This window comes from Ursus maritimus, unplaced genomic scaffold (assembly GCF_017311325.1).
Source record: "Ursus maritimus isolate PB19 unplaced genomic scaffold, ASM1731132v1 scaffold_2, whole genome shotgun sequence".
Classification (NCBI taxonomy): Eukaryota; Metazoa; Chordata; class Mammalia; order Carnivora; family Ursidae; genus Ursus; species Ursus maritimus.
This window is the reverse complement of record NW_024424452.1, coordinates 42,559,943-42,574,345: the sequence shown is the minus strand read 5'-3', so window position 1 is coordinate 42,574,345 and position 14,403 is coordinate 42,559,943. Positions and strand designations below refer to the sequence as shown.

General features: G+C 51.6%; 1 protein-coding gene across 7 annotated transcripts in view; it reads right to left on the bottom strand.

Moving 5' to 3' along the window:
- CD1D (CD1d molecule) overlaps positions 1 to 14,203 on the bottom strand; it is a 19,418-nt gene extending 5,215 nt beyond the window's left edge. For 4 of the 7 annotated variants that reach the window (XR_005836248.1, XR_005836247.1, XR_005836249.1 and 1 more), the window contains exon 1: positions 1,453 to 2,282. The gene's annotated coding sequence lies outside the window, so the exon portion shown is untranslated. Of the gene's footprint in view, positions 1 to 1,452; positions 2,283 to 12,872 lie in introns of those variants that run through there. The other 3 variants (XM_040635873.1, XM_040635874.1, XM_040635875.1) reach the window with 3 other exon arrangements.
- Between the last annotated feature and the right edge of the window lie 200 nt (positions 14,204 to 14,403).

Below are 14,403 nucleotides of genomic sequence, written 5' to 3'. Positions count from 1 at the left end.
GTGTGCACCCGGACAGCACGGCCCCCACGGCTCACACTGACCATGAGCATCCAGACAGTAGGGGTCAGAACGTCGGACGCCCCACTTTGACAGGTCAGAACTTGGATGGCACCCTGCCACCTCCCTTCCCCGCACTCCTTTTATCCAAATCCTGGGCACTCCTCTAGGCTACCTCTTTGGAAACATCCTTGGGTGTGTCCCCCTTCTCTGCATTTCCACCTCCTGCCGCCCCAATCTGCTGCCGCATCTTCTGAAATAAGTTTCTTAGGGTAGACCCACAGAGGTTGACGGCCCCTGGGATGAGGCCTGGCCTGACCTGACCTTGGTCCCCCTGCTGTCTCCCTCCCACCCTAGTCTCCCTTGCTCTGTGCCTTAGCCTAGCCACCAGGCTTTCAGTTCCTCCAACATGCAAAGCTTCTTCCTGCCCGACATCTTTGCACAAAGTTCCCTCTGCTTGGAAAGCTCTAGGCCGTCTCCTCCCCTCACCCGCTTCTGATGCCTAGTTGTTTCTACTCAGATCTCGGGTCAACGGTCACTTTCTCAGGAGGTCTTCCCGGATCTCCCTGTATGAGCAAAGGCAGACAGGTCAGCCCTAATGGGACCCTCCCATGCTGCCAGCTTTGTCACCCCCCCCCACCCCACCCTCCTGCACACATCAGTTGGTATACAGTGGCAGGCAAGCTCTGTCTCGCTGCCAGCCCTTCCAGTCCCTGTGGAGCCGCCAGGGTGCAGGGAGAGTCCTAGAGAGGAGGCTCTGTCTGGTCCTCCTCGCTGTGCTCAGTGTGGCCCCAAAGCAGTTTGAGATCACAGAGAAAGATTATTTTTGCTACAAGTAAGGGGTTGGTGATTAAGATATGAAATTGCTGGAGGCCCGGATAGGAGGGGGCTGGGGGACAGAAGTAAAAAGAACAGTTTACAAATCACAGCACAGTGCCTCAACTGGCATTCTCCAAATGTCCAGCTGCCCGTAAAACCTGAACAATTCTGTTGAGTTTATCTGCATCTTGAAATTTTCTAATGCTAACATTCTTTCAGACTAAGGCACGATCGGGTTTGTTGTTGTTGTTGTTTATTGTTTTCTAATCAGAAACAAAAGCCAAGAGGTATAATCTTCACATGCTGGGGTTACAGAGGAGACGCAGCAACGAATTTTCCAAAGGTCAGTTGAGTCAGATACTTTTAGCCATGACAACTTGAGCCGCTTCCTTCCTGAGTCACAGAAGGACCCCTGGGAGGAAGGCTACGTCCCACATGCTGGCGTCACAAAAGCAGGACCCAGGTCTCATCAGGAGAAGAGGCCACAGCGCTCCCCCGGGGCCAGGAGCTGGCTGCCATCTGTGCCCTTAGATCAATCCTGCCCTCACTTCTAGAACATTCTGCGTTCCCAAAGAGCTTTCACATAGGCCATTTTGCTTACCCCCCATCACAACTGCTAGAGATAAGGATCATTACCTCTCATGGGTCAGTAAGCAGACTGACCAAAGTGGACATGGGCCAGCACTCCAGTTGTAGTCTGCTAACTCCCGGTCCAGAACTTCTTTCCCTCAGGGCTGCCTTCTGAGGGTGCATCTCCTGCTGGAAGGTGGTGAAGTGAGAAGACAACCTCGTGGGTCTGCAACCCGAGGTCATCACAGCTAGAGAAAGGGAGTAGAAATATCTAAGACGGGAGTAAGGTTGGAGTAGAATCAAAGAATTACAGATGATTTGGCTAACAGCCACGAAGAAGACTAGGTCTGCAGTCATTATCAGAAGCCCAGGATCTGCGGACTGTACCAGAACCGCGTTGCCAGCGAGCGGAAGAGATGGCCCTGCTGACCGCTGGTAACACGGCAGGCTTAGGGCAGGGCTTTCTGCGCCCCCTGGGCTCCATCACTGTGTGCTGCTTTCCTTAGCTGTCTCTCCACACCTGGCATTACTGTCCAAGTGGCTGGCTTGGTTTAAGTTTCTGAAATAAAACTTCCCCATTGATCTCCAGGGTACTTTTGTTTGCATTTACTGATTTTTCATGAATCGTGCAAAGCATATGGCTTTCCGAAATTAAAGGACTCATTTATTTTGCTTGCTTATTTTCTCACCTCTTGCCCCTGGTGTTACTCAATACTATATCCTCAGGGACTACAATACTGACTGTAACATTGTAGGTACTCAATCCATATTTATGAAGCAAAAATATTGCTAAGCACATTTTCTAAGTCTGCAAGCATTCCAAGCCCTTTGTAGCAGTGTCTTATTTAATCCTGGTAAAGACCCCAAAAGGTGTCTTACTAGTTTTGTTCCCTGCTGTCTTCAGCATCTAGAATCATCCCTGGGACAGTTTAGGCACTCAAATATTTTTCAAAAGAATGAAGATAGGTGGTATTAATTCACATTTTATTGCTGGGCAAAACAATTTATGTACAGAGATTTTCACTAAGTTTCACTGGCTCGTAAATATTAACTCTAGGACCATAATGCAGGTGTCTTCTTCCCAAATATCATGTTCTTTGAACTGTACTTTGCACCTTCCCTCGTATTACCCCCCAGGGAGCCCCTGAATGTGCTGGGGACGTATGGTGGAGGACGAAGTCCGGGAAAGTAGGTTAGGGTGAGGGAGAGCGGGAGCTTCAGCCCTGAAGATACTCGGGAATCCTGCTCTCCTGGGAGAGTCAAACCTAATACAGGAACGTGAGCACGGATGTGAGCCTAAGAGACACAGAGGCAGAGAATGTGGTCAGGGAGAGTGGGAGGGGAAGTTAGCACAGACTTGCGTGATGCCACTGCTCAGCGTTCAGCAAGGTAACACCGCAACGACCAGCACCACGGAGACGCGGGAGCGGGGCAGGTGCGGGCACTGCACACATACGCTCCTCGCACGCTCTCCAGGTCCCCAAACAGCTGGGCCCCGTATGCTGCGGTCCTACAGCAGGGTCACGGAACCCACAACTTAGGTTCGAAGATCCCCACACTGGGTCTGCAAAGGCACGGTGGACGGCGACCTCGCGGGCCCCCCAACCCTGCGTGCGTGCACTCCCGTGCACGCCGACGCACACGTTCACAGCAGCAGTGTCTGCAGGGACCCCACACTGCAGACGGTTTGGGGCCGTCAGCTTGGGGGCGCTGGTGCTTTCGGGGATTTCTCTAGTTTTTACTGCTCTCATTTATTATCTCTTCCAGGGGTGCTTCTCCAGGATCTTCGCGAGCTGTGCTGGACTTTCAGTAGATACGCGCTGGGGTTGCTTACTCTCCCCTACATCTCTTCAGCTCCTCGCTATTCTTTCCTTCCTCTTCTCTCTCTTCACGCACTTTGTGGTACTTTTTGGGGGGCCACCTTCTACTTCACTAACTCAACTATCTCTGTTTCACTATTAACTTTTCCATGGACTTGTTAATACTGGAGACTAGTTGCAAAAATCCTTAAAGATTTATTTGCTTTTTTTTAGAAAACGCTCCTGTTTTTATCATACTGTTCTTCTTTTCATGAGGGTTTCTCTCCCCCCCCTTTTTTTTTTAGCTCATTTAACATTTTGACATACTTGTTCTATGATCTCTTCTACCTTATTTCGCTATCTGCAATTCTTGGGATGTGAATTTTCTTATTGTGTCTGCTAAGTAACATGGACTTGTCTTATGTCCTCTTCGTACAAAGTTTCATTGATGTTTTATCACTGTTTCCCTGCGACAGTCCCATCTGACCCCGACCATGGGGGAGATTTGTGGAGAACCGTTTTGCATTTGCTTCTGGCAAGTTCCTAGGAATGTCCATGGCCCTGGACCAGTTCTTATGTGATTCCTCAGTGTGTAGTTCACACTCTAGATGGGGAACAAAGATCGAGGCCTCAAACCAGGGCTTATCACTGGCCTGGGGGTAATTTCTCCAGTGTGTGTGTGTGTGTGTGTGTGTGTACTTTTTTCTTTTTTTCATTTTACCCGAAGCCCTAGCAAGCTTCCTCCTCATCACTTCCTAGGGCCTGTAGCAGGGTTTTCTTGGCCTTTTGTCACAGACTTTACACCTGTTAGAGGACCCGGCTTTATGAAGGGGAACTCTCTTGCGAGTTCTACCTCCCATGATCCCATGGCCAAGTCTCCTGTCCTTGCACGGGACCCTGCAAAGCCAGCCCCCAGCACCCAGGTGTAAGCAGGACCTAGACCCCCATGAGCTACCACTGTCACGCTTACTACTATGGATTCGGTGCTTCTCTTTCTTAGAGGCAGGTTTAAGCTTGACTATGTCATCATCTTTAGGTTAAACTTGTAAGTCTTTAAACTATATGTTGGGATGGGAGGGCAGTCCCTGTTACCTTGCTGTGTTTTGGAAATTGTCCACTACGGTCCCTGATATTGTTCAAAGCAGCTGGATTGGAGAAGAGCATTTACAATGATGTCCTGCCCCGAAGGAGTCATTCGAAAGGGGAAGGGTCTGCGATCATCGGAATGAAGAACAATTTACGGCACTAGCCAGACTAGCCGGGGCCGGAAGGTCCGACCTTCAGCAACGGGCATTCATTCACTTCCCAGTTGCCTTGGCAGGTGGCATCGGGCCCTACGTGTGAGAGTGACCAGAAGACAGAATGTAGCTCCAGACAAGAGATTGTGTGACAATAAAATTGTGAGACAATCTTATAGTCTCTGGAGTTATTCAGTAAAAGGTGGTCTGATTGTGTGTGTGGGGGGGAGCTCTGCCCATGGGGGGCCCACACTAGACCTGAATGACCATCTGCTGAACATGCTGGTCAGGAAATTTCTGTATGGAGCGAGGTCTAATGATGCTACGATTCTTTGGTTTCGTGATAAATTCTAATCTTGTGGCCTCTCCTTTCATGGTCTGTGGCTCAAACAGCCTGGAAACCTAAGCATATTAACCACCAGTGAAATGGAACAAAGTTCACAGGTTAACCAAAAGATGGAGGAAACATGTAAGGGTTGCTTTCTCAGCCTGCAACTCTTTCAGAAGAGGAACTGTGTCTGAAACTCCATGACTCACAATTTATAAATCAAATGCCTTGAAGAGTAAACATTTTGTAACAAACACACAGCTACACTTGCCAGGGCTCTTGTCTAAAGGCATCTTGTGGGTCTCGGATCTTGGGGATCTTTCATTCTTCTTGTCCCCCCGCCCCACCTTCCCCCTCCCCTCCCTCCTAACCACCCTGCATCCCCGTTTCCTCCCCTTTCCTACTTTCTCCTCCCTCTTCTCCCCACTCTGTCTCCTGCCTCCCTTCTGCTCCCGCCCTCATCCCAGATGGCAGCGTGCCCGCAGTATTCCAGGGGCTGCGAGCTCTGCCCCCCGAAAATGGAAGTTATGTAAACAGGAGGGGGTTGACACTGTGACTGCTCTGGCAGAGCTCGGCCTGACCCTTGGTAGTTTCTGTTCCACTCACAGCCCAGACCCATCGTGGGGAACGACAGGTCAACCGAAGTTCAAACCTGCGAGGGCAAGGCGCTTAGGGAAATGAGCCTGCCTTCGGACTGTGAGGCCTTCGCCGCTGGGGTCTGCCGAGCGGTTGCTTGTCCGGGCCCCACAAAGCTTGGGTGCTCATTTTTCTCTCTTGGTTCTCCAACAGCCCGATAAGGCCGTTACCCAGATTCACAGATGAGAAAACCAGGACGCGGGAGAGCACGGGGACCTGCCCCAGGTTAACGGTCCTAAGTGCAAACTCCATGCCAGTTTGCAAAATCTTCCACATATGATGTAAGATACCACATCTTTTTAAATTTAATTTAATTTAAAATTTAAATTTTAAAAATTTTAAAGTAATTTAAAAAATACTGATTACGTGCTAAAACGTCCATAAATTTGGGGTGTATGGGGCTGAATATATTACAATGAATCATACTTGGTTTTTGTTTTGGACCTTTTTAAACATGACTACCAGGCACTTTTCATGTACATGTGTGGCTTCTATTCTGTTTTTATCAGACAAGGCTGTTCTAGATCCGTTCTAACCTGGGCCGTCGGGACGAATCCTGCCGTGCACAGCCGCGCTCACCCCCAGGCCTGACACCCTGAGGTCTCACTCACTTCCCTGTGTGTGGTTCCCATCCTGCATCTGACATGCAGGCACTCTGGCCCTGCCCTCTGCCACGCAGCGCCGGTTCCAGAAAGTCACGCCGCGGGCGACAGCGCTGCGGGCTGCCACCAATGCTCCCCATGCCTGGGCTCCCCAGAGTCCAGCGTGGCCCACGGTTCCCGGCAGCCCCAGTCTGTCCTCTGCTCCATGTGCTGTTCTCTAAGAATCCGGGGAAAACACTCACAAAAGATGCCACCTATTTGCTGACTATGACAGACACTGTTCCTCTGCCGTAGTTTTAACTTTCTCATTAATAATTAAAAATACCTTAAAAATAGTTGTGTATTTTAAGTTTTTATACATGTGCAGATAAAGCTACCGGAAGGGAAATCTCTAAAATGTTCCCAGGGTTTTCTCTGAATAAAGATATAAACAGGGGACTTTTGTTCCAGCTTTATGAGTTTTCTGAAATGCGTACAATACACATATGTTGTTTGCACAATCAAAGGGAGGGAGGAGAACTTCTATTTATAATCAAACAGCCAAACCTGATAAAGCACAGGAAGCAAGGTCTTTCCTGTGCCTGTGAAGAGAAGGGAAGAGTGGGTTTCCTGTGAGTTCTGCTGACCCCAAGAACATAATCCAACAAGCTGCTGGCTGATTCTCTGGAAGCATCTTCAGGGGGCCCATCTGCAGAGCCTCCCGATGGGAGAGAAGGACGTGGCCCAGAAGCTTTGAGATGGCAACAGATAAGCAACAGACAGGAGGATTTCCTGGGTAGGTCTGCCCGCAGCAGGACCAGATGCCATCACAGAGCCCAGAACATGTGACCCTTTGTCTTGAAGCACCAGCCACCCCACCCCAGACATATACACGACCAGACCAAAGACATGGGGCATTGGAGGAAAAGCAGCAGAGTCCCCAAAGACACCCAAGGACCAACGTGGTTTCCTACTCTGCCCCAAATGCGCCTCCCTTGCCCAGGTGTCTCCCTGCAGTCAAGCTGCTTGTGAGTGTATCAGCACCCGGTGTGCCTGGGTCGCCAAGGGCCAGTGTGTCAGGCAGGGAGGCAGGAGACAGCAGCACAAGCCATCCCCAGCCAGCCTCCACGGCCACGTCCACATCCGCAACCCAACAGCCCTTCCCAACAGCGTCCCACGGGTAAGGCATCCGGGGGATGTACCAGAAATGCCAATCCCTCCCCGCCCCCCACCACACCCACACCATGAGCGCCTCCGGGAAAGAGGAACGGTGAGAAAGACGCTGGTTCTCTCATCTGCTCTATCACTTAGAGCAGGGAGACTCGGGACATGCTGCTTGTTTCCTTGTGGTCAACTGTGACTCATGTGAGAGGGTCAGCGCCACCCTCCGAAGAGGGAACCCCGCAGAATCCAGGATCGCTCCCCGGTTCAGGACCAGGTGAAGTGGGCCTCCGAGGTCCCGGGACCTCTCCCGCAGCTTCCCTCAGCGCCGTCCTAACATTCCTTCCTAATGATCACTGTGATCAGGAAAACGAGGAAAGCCTAGCTTAGGACGGTCACTCCCCTGACCCACGGCTTTCTCCACACACACACCTGCCCCTCCCCTGTCGAGGCTGGCTCCTGACAATCCTAATCACATTCTGGAGCCTTCTCGGGCTCTTCTGCATGTTTCAAATGCACACGTGGCCCAGGGAAAAATTTCAGAAGGCCTAGAAAGAACCCTCGGGCCTGAAGGAAGAGAGGCTAAATGAACCCATTTGCAACAGGAAAAATTTAGGTTAGACTCTGTAAGACCTCTTTCAATAAAGCTCAAGAAGTGCCACCTCTCCTTTCAAGTAAACTGTTCTTCCCCTTCCTGCTTCTCCTTCCACTACACAGTTGCTTTTCCCAGCAGCTTGGTTCTCCAGTAGGGTTTGCAAACAGCTGGGAAGATATGGTGTGCAGCCCCAGGGAAGTCCCGGCATGAGGACAGCAGCGGCCGGACTCCCACTGACACAGAGAGCTGGGGAGATTTCGGCATCCAGCTAATCTGATCCTTTCACTTTTCAAGTGAAAATGAAATGCATCGAGGAGAACTGTTTCGTGATAAAGAATCTAAATCCCAGTTCCTGAATCCCCGAGCAGTCTTTTATTATTTTTTTTAAAGATTTTATCCATTTACTTGAGAGAGAGAGCAGATGAGAAGGAGCTAGAGAGAGCACGAGTGGGGAGAGGGACAGTGGGAGAGGGAGAAGCAGGCTCCCCACCAAGCACAGAGCTGGACCCAGGGCTTAATCCCACTGGGACCACGACCCGAGGCAGACGCTTCACCAACTGAGCCACCCCGGCTCAGCCTTTCAGACACACGTGTGAGAGGCAGAAAGAAAGACTGCCAACAATAGAGGCCATGGCAGAGATCACGGTTTCGCCAGGAATCAGGCAGGTGGATGAGGGACAGTCTCCGGACCGCCCACATCTGTCAGGGGAGACATACCAGAGTCAATACAGCCAGAAGGACAGAAAATGAGCAGAGAGCACAATGAAGGGTCTTTCCAGAGCCTCCTGAATGGGGACTTCGAACTCCAGTGTCAGAATGTGCGGGAAGCCTCATGACTTGCCAACATTAAATAGGGTCACATGCGAACACAGCTCCCAAATTTCCCTGGAGATACGGGCCTCCCTTCAAACTTCTTCTTCTTCTCAAGGCCATGACTCAATGCTGATCATTCCCAGAAAAGTTGGTTGCATTTCAACGCAACAAACAAGAAACGATTCTAACCAGGAAATTCTATCAGGGAAATTCGATCTTCAAGTCATACTGACTAGAGAGCTATAGAGTCCTAAATTTACTTTAATAAAAGGAAACTAAGACTGGAAGAAAACAACACAGTCACTTCTCACAGATCCTGATACTAGACACAATCGTCCGCGTCCAGCACGCTCCCAGGCAGCCAGGGACGGGCAGGCCGGCTTTGACCAGGTGACGTGTACAACCACTGACAGGTGACAACAATGGGGTCGAGGGATGCTCAGAGCTATGGAAAAACAACGTGGAAAAGGAAGCAGAAAGGCTTAGCAGGACTTAGCAGAGGTGGGCTTCACACTCCCTCGGCTATTCCTTCAACAAGGATTTACTGAGCACTGGCTAAACGCCAGCAGCAGTGGGGACGAGGACACGGTCCACGTCCTCCCGGAGCCTACATTTAGAGAGGTGAACATACACCCAAACCTGCAGATATCATGCAGCGTAAGTGCCGCAGGAGGACAAACAAGGCCGAGGAGAGGCCCGCGGGACTGCACACTCAGGCCAGGCTTCCGAGGGTAAAGAAGACCAGGGTCAAGGTGATGTGAAGGTGAAAGGCATCATGGACAAATGTCCTTTCCCCTCGGCTAATGTCTTATTTACGTTCATTTGTGGCCGAGACAAGAGGGCAAAGCTGCCTATCAGAGGAGGTGGGAAAGGGCCGGCAGTCAAGACAAGTGGAGGCCGTGACACCGTTGACACGGTGAGCACCCATGTGAGGCACGCAGCCATGCGAACGCGGGCGGCACAGCTCAGCCCTGGAGTGACGGGACGACGGGGCCACGCACGGAGGCTGAATGGAAAACAGCGGAAAGGCGACGTGGGGAGCTGATGCCGTGGCCAACCAGCTTCCCCAGCTCACACGGAACTGCCGCCTGGAGTCCGCGGCTTCCCCGTAAAACAGCGGGCATCCGCCAAGCAGGTGGAATCATCCCGCTCAATGGCCCAGGAATGTATTTTCTCTCTTCAGTATCTTCTTTGATGGTTCTGTCGGATTGCCCTCTTCCTAAAAGAAGGCAGGAAAAGGGGTGCCTGGGCGGTTCAGTCCATTAACAGCCCGACTCCTGGTTTTAGCTCAGGTCATGATCTCTCACAGTGGTGGGATGGAGCCCCGCATGGGGCTCAGGGGGGATCTGCTTGAGATTCTTTCCCTGCCCCTCCCCCTCCTCGTGTGCTCACGCTCTCGCCTCTAAAATACATACATAAATAAAAATCTTTAAAAAGAAATAGAACCCAGCGTTTTCCGAAAGTGAGGCTGAAATGAGACTTCGGTGTGAGATACGATTAACCCATTCTCTGAAGTAGATCTGACAGAGTGTCCATCAAATGACACCTTTGGAACTTCTGAAATTTCTTGGTTCCATGGTTTCGTTTAAGACAAAAGTAATGACCGAGTTAAAGTGTACATACTATGAATCAAAATAAAACCACCTTGGGGTTAAGGCGGCAATGTGATAAATTACACTCAAATTTGGTTGCTCTTGCGCGTTTCACGCTGGAAATGTACGAAAGCAAGTACAAATACCTGGAAGTCTAATCTTCTACCATCTGATTTTGCTCCACCTAACAGACTCTTCCTTCCCACTGTCGCACCTGACCCTCATTAGACACACACTGGGCACGTTTAACGATCGATGGGAGCAAGGCTGAGCTTGGGACACGCACTGCTCACACCTTCATTCTCTCCCTGACACAGACAGGCTCCCCATCGCTCCCTCGCATCAGCCTGTTAGGACCTGTGTGAACAGCAGAAGCGCAGAGAACATGGAAACATCTACAGGGAAAATCAAGCCGAGGGCACCGAACATGGAGCCAGAGGCTGAGGATAGAAGATGAGTAAAATTCAGGCTTTCACTGCAGAGGAGACAGGCTGAGTCAGGTGACCCGCGGCCAACAAGCGGCCGAGCTGGAATTCAGCCCTGGGCCTGACGGCCTCCGAGGCCTGTGCCCTGAAATACCATGAAGACAGCCCTTCGTGGGGCCACCTTCAAAAGAGCTACGATCTAACAGGTAAGAGAGGTTAAAAAGCATGGTCGTGTGTTTTGTTTTGATAGAAGGAGTGGACACAGGGGAGGAAACCGTCTGCGTGGGCAGGAGAGGAGGGCTAGCTGTTAAAGCTTCTTGGAAGACCGGCTCCTCCGGCTCAGCTGTGAAAAAGCAGCAACGCTGCAGGAAGGCAAGCCGATTCGGACCACACTCTCATGTTTACTTCCTAGTCGGAAACAGTAAGCACATAACCAGATTTTTTCAAGCAGTGAAAATACTAGAGGGAAGTCAAGACACGGGGATTGAGTGATAAGGGCGCCATTTGAAGTAAGGCTGTTAGAGAAGACCTCTCTGATGAGATGAATAGGAGTAAAGCCCTGAACAAGGTCACCTGAACAAAAGAGTATTCCAGGGAGGGTGTGCTTGTCGTGTTCACAAAAACAGCGATAAAATCAGGGTAGCCAGAGCAGAGTGACCATACGAAGACAGCAGGAGCTGAGATGTGAGTGGTAAGTGGGGACCAAATCCTGTAGGGTCTTGGAGAGGAATTACTTTAAGCACATCAAAGATGAAGTTTCACTTCTCTGGGGTGAGAGCAAGGAATGCAAATGAAGCGAGTGTTAGTCACAGACCACCGTGGAGGTAAATCTACTGCCCGCAGGTATTGCAAACCATTCTTAACCTGAAGAATTAGAGTTATAAGATTATTTATTCTTTGGGAATCCACCCCTGCCCCCCCCCAACACACTGCCTGCAATAAGACAATTTAGAATAGACTGGGGAAAAAAAAAAAAGATTTCTCAGCAGTTCAAAAAAAATCTTTCTAAAAGGCAATTCTTCTGTCCCAGCTTAGTCAATCCACTAAGGCATGCTTAAAAAAAAAAAGGCTAAGGCATATCTTTCCCATTCATGCAGGGTCCTACTTTTCATCACACAGTAATGGGTCCCACCAGACCACTGTTTCCATAAGATTAACTTCTCAAGCCTCAGATTCCTCCCATCACTAAATAAGCAGCAGTCCATTTTGGGCTACATGGCATCCCATGATTCCGGAGCACCAAGCAGGCCCGATCTGCAAGGGATTCCAGTACAAACGAAGTGCTTCAATGCTCCGGGCATGCACAGCCCTGGAAAGGGGAGGTTCATAGGCATTCCTCACACAAGAATGAGGCCAGGCACGGTGCCTTCTGTGTTACTAAAGCCCCTATGAACACGACTGTCCCGGCAACACTTTCTGGTGTCAAAGTGACAAAACCACAAGATACAAAAGAAACAGCTCAGGTCAGAACAAGGAGGGAAGGCAGCTTGGGAGTAGGAAGAAGGCCATGGAACAGAGGGCGATGTGAAGAGGCAAAACACTGGGGGATGAGCAGAGGTACACACGGGAAGGTCAAAGAGACACTGAGGCCATGCTGCACTACTGCTCTCCCGGATGTGTGTGTGTCCCCGGCCAACCTAGCTGGTTTGGAGCCCGCGCTCCCCAGCACCGAGTGCACAGAGCCCGCTCACAGCCAGGGCGACAGATGGCGAAGGTACCAGAGGTTTGTTTTGTCGTTCCTCTCTCACCACATCTCCTTGATGTCTATCAAGCCTAATCCAGTGGTTTCCTCTTCCTTTCTCTCACATTTCTTTCATCGCCCCATCTCTGTCCTCTAAGTCAAGCCAGGTTTGGATCCTCTGTAGCATTACCAAGCTGTGGGAGCCAGAACACAGTGACAGGAGCGAAGGTGAGCCCATCGGACTCAAGAAGCAAAGGGGCTTCATAGAGATGGAGCCAGAAAATGGCCGGAAGAGAAGCAGCAGCCAGCGGCAAGGCTGTTGGAATGGGAGGCTCAGACCTGCCCGCGCCCACGCACAGCTGCCGCGGGACCCTCGTCCTGCGGCCCCTGACACGACTCCCGGGCCGGGGGCGGTGAGACGGGCTCTGCCCACAAGAGAAGGTACTCGCGAGAGAGGACGGGGAGGACCTCGAGGGCTGGGCGCGAGAAGGACACCCAAGAAAGAGGACCCGAGGCTGGTCGGAGCCATCCTGGAAGAATACAGGGGTGTGCAGGTGACAAGGGCTTCTGCAGAGAGAAGTCTGCGGGGTGGGACGAAGCGGAGGCCCTTGCAGGGAAACAAGAAACACCACGCTACCTAAAGAGAAACAGCGGGACGACGCCACAGCCACGCAGTTACTCCACGCCACGCTCTCCTGCGCAAACTTCTGATCTGCCCCACGGTGGCCCCACCGACTTCAAAGATCCGGCTCCAAAAGCCGACCGTCGTCCCTCGAACTACAACACCCAATATGCCCCACGCGCAGGAAGAGCGACCCAGCCTCTTCCGCCCCCGTCAGCGAACGGGCTTCGCCAATCTCCTCTGCCCCGGAAAAGCCCTCAGAAGAGAGGGCTCTTTCTGTCACGTGACTCGTTCAGTTTCCACCCCCCCCCCCCCCCCGGGGGATTCCAAAACTGTGGTACTGGACACGAAACCAAAGGCATAGGTCATAGGTCCAAGGACGAGATCTTCGGCGGCTTGGGTTCCACTAATGGAGCGTGGGCTGCTTGGGCGGATAGCTTGTGCCACGCCACTCCTTTCACACTCCGTCCCCGCCTCTTCCGGGGCAGGCCTTGGAACTGTGGCACATGCGCACTTCCCCACCTTTTGGGGGCGGGCCTCGGACTTGCGGCACTTGCGCACTGCGCCACCTCTTCTGGGGCGGTCCTTGTAATCGGAGCACATGCTCCATTCCCCACCTCTGGGGGAGGGCCTCGGACCCGAGGCACATGCGCACTTTCTACCTTTCTCTGGGCGGGCTTCGGACTCGAGGCACATGCGCACTTTCCACCTTTCTCTGGGCGGGCCTCGGACCCCAGGCACATGCGCACTGCCTTATCTTCCCTTGGGCGTAGGTTGAAAAAGATTTGATCGTTCTGTTTCCTGAGCTAGAGATTGTATTTTGGGTAATGCTTTCTTTCCTTTTTTTTAAATTCTTTTTTTCCTCGTGTTTCACTTCAGGATGCAGCAATGAAATGTTATTTTTAAAAAGCCCTGAAGCAGGGGTTGCAGTCTGCACTGCGTAACAGACCAGCCGTGGGGTTGCTGGTCACCTAAAGCCTGGCCCTGGGCGGGTGGTCTGTGAAGCCGGGGGGACTCGAGGCGCAGCCTGCCTTCTCGCGCTGCGGGGGCTGTGGACCCAGGCCTGCCGCCTGGAGCCCCGAAGCGAGCAGGTCAGCGTCGGATCCAGCATTTCTGGGGCCTCTGGAAGGAGCAGCAAGAAAAGAGAAGACAGCTTCGTTGGGCCTTTCCTCCACCTGCAATTCCTGATAATTCTCTGCATATGTACTTTCCCAGCTGACCACTTTTCCCATCCCTACCACCATTCACAGATCATCATCATCGCTTGCCTAAGTGATTTCCCTGTGTCGGTCCCCACCCCAGCCCTATGATCCCTCTAAAATGCAAATATGATCATTAAAACCATGCCATGGCTCCCGTGACCCCAGAATAAAGTACACACGCCTTAACAAGGCGTCCATGGCCCGGCCGCCTCCTCCAGCAGAGCTCTCCCACTCTGTGTTCCAATCCTCTGCAAATACCGCAGTCCCTTTAACGCATCAGGCTACCTCTTACCCCAAGGGCTTCTTTCATAAAGAAGCAATTTAATAAGCATCCTGAGCTCTGC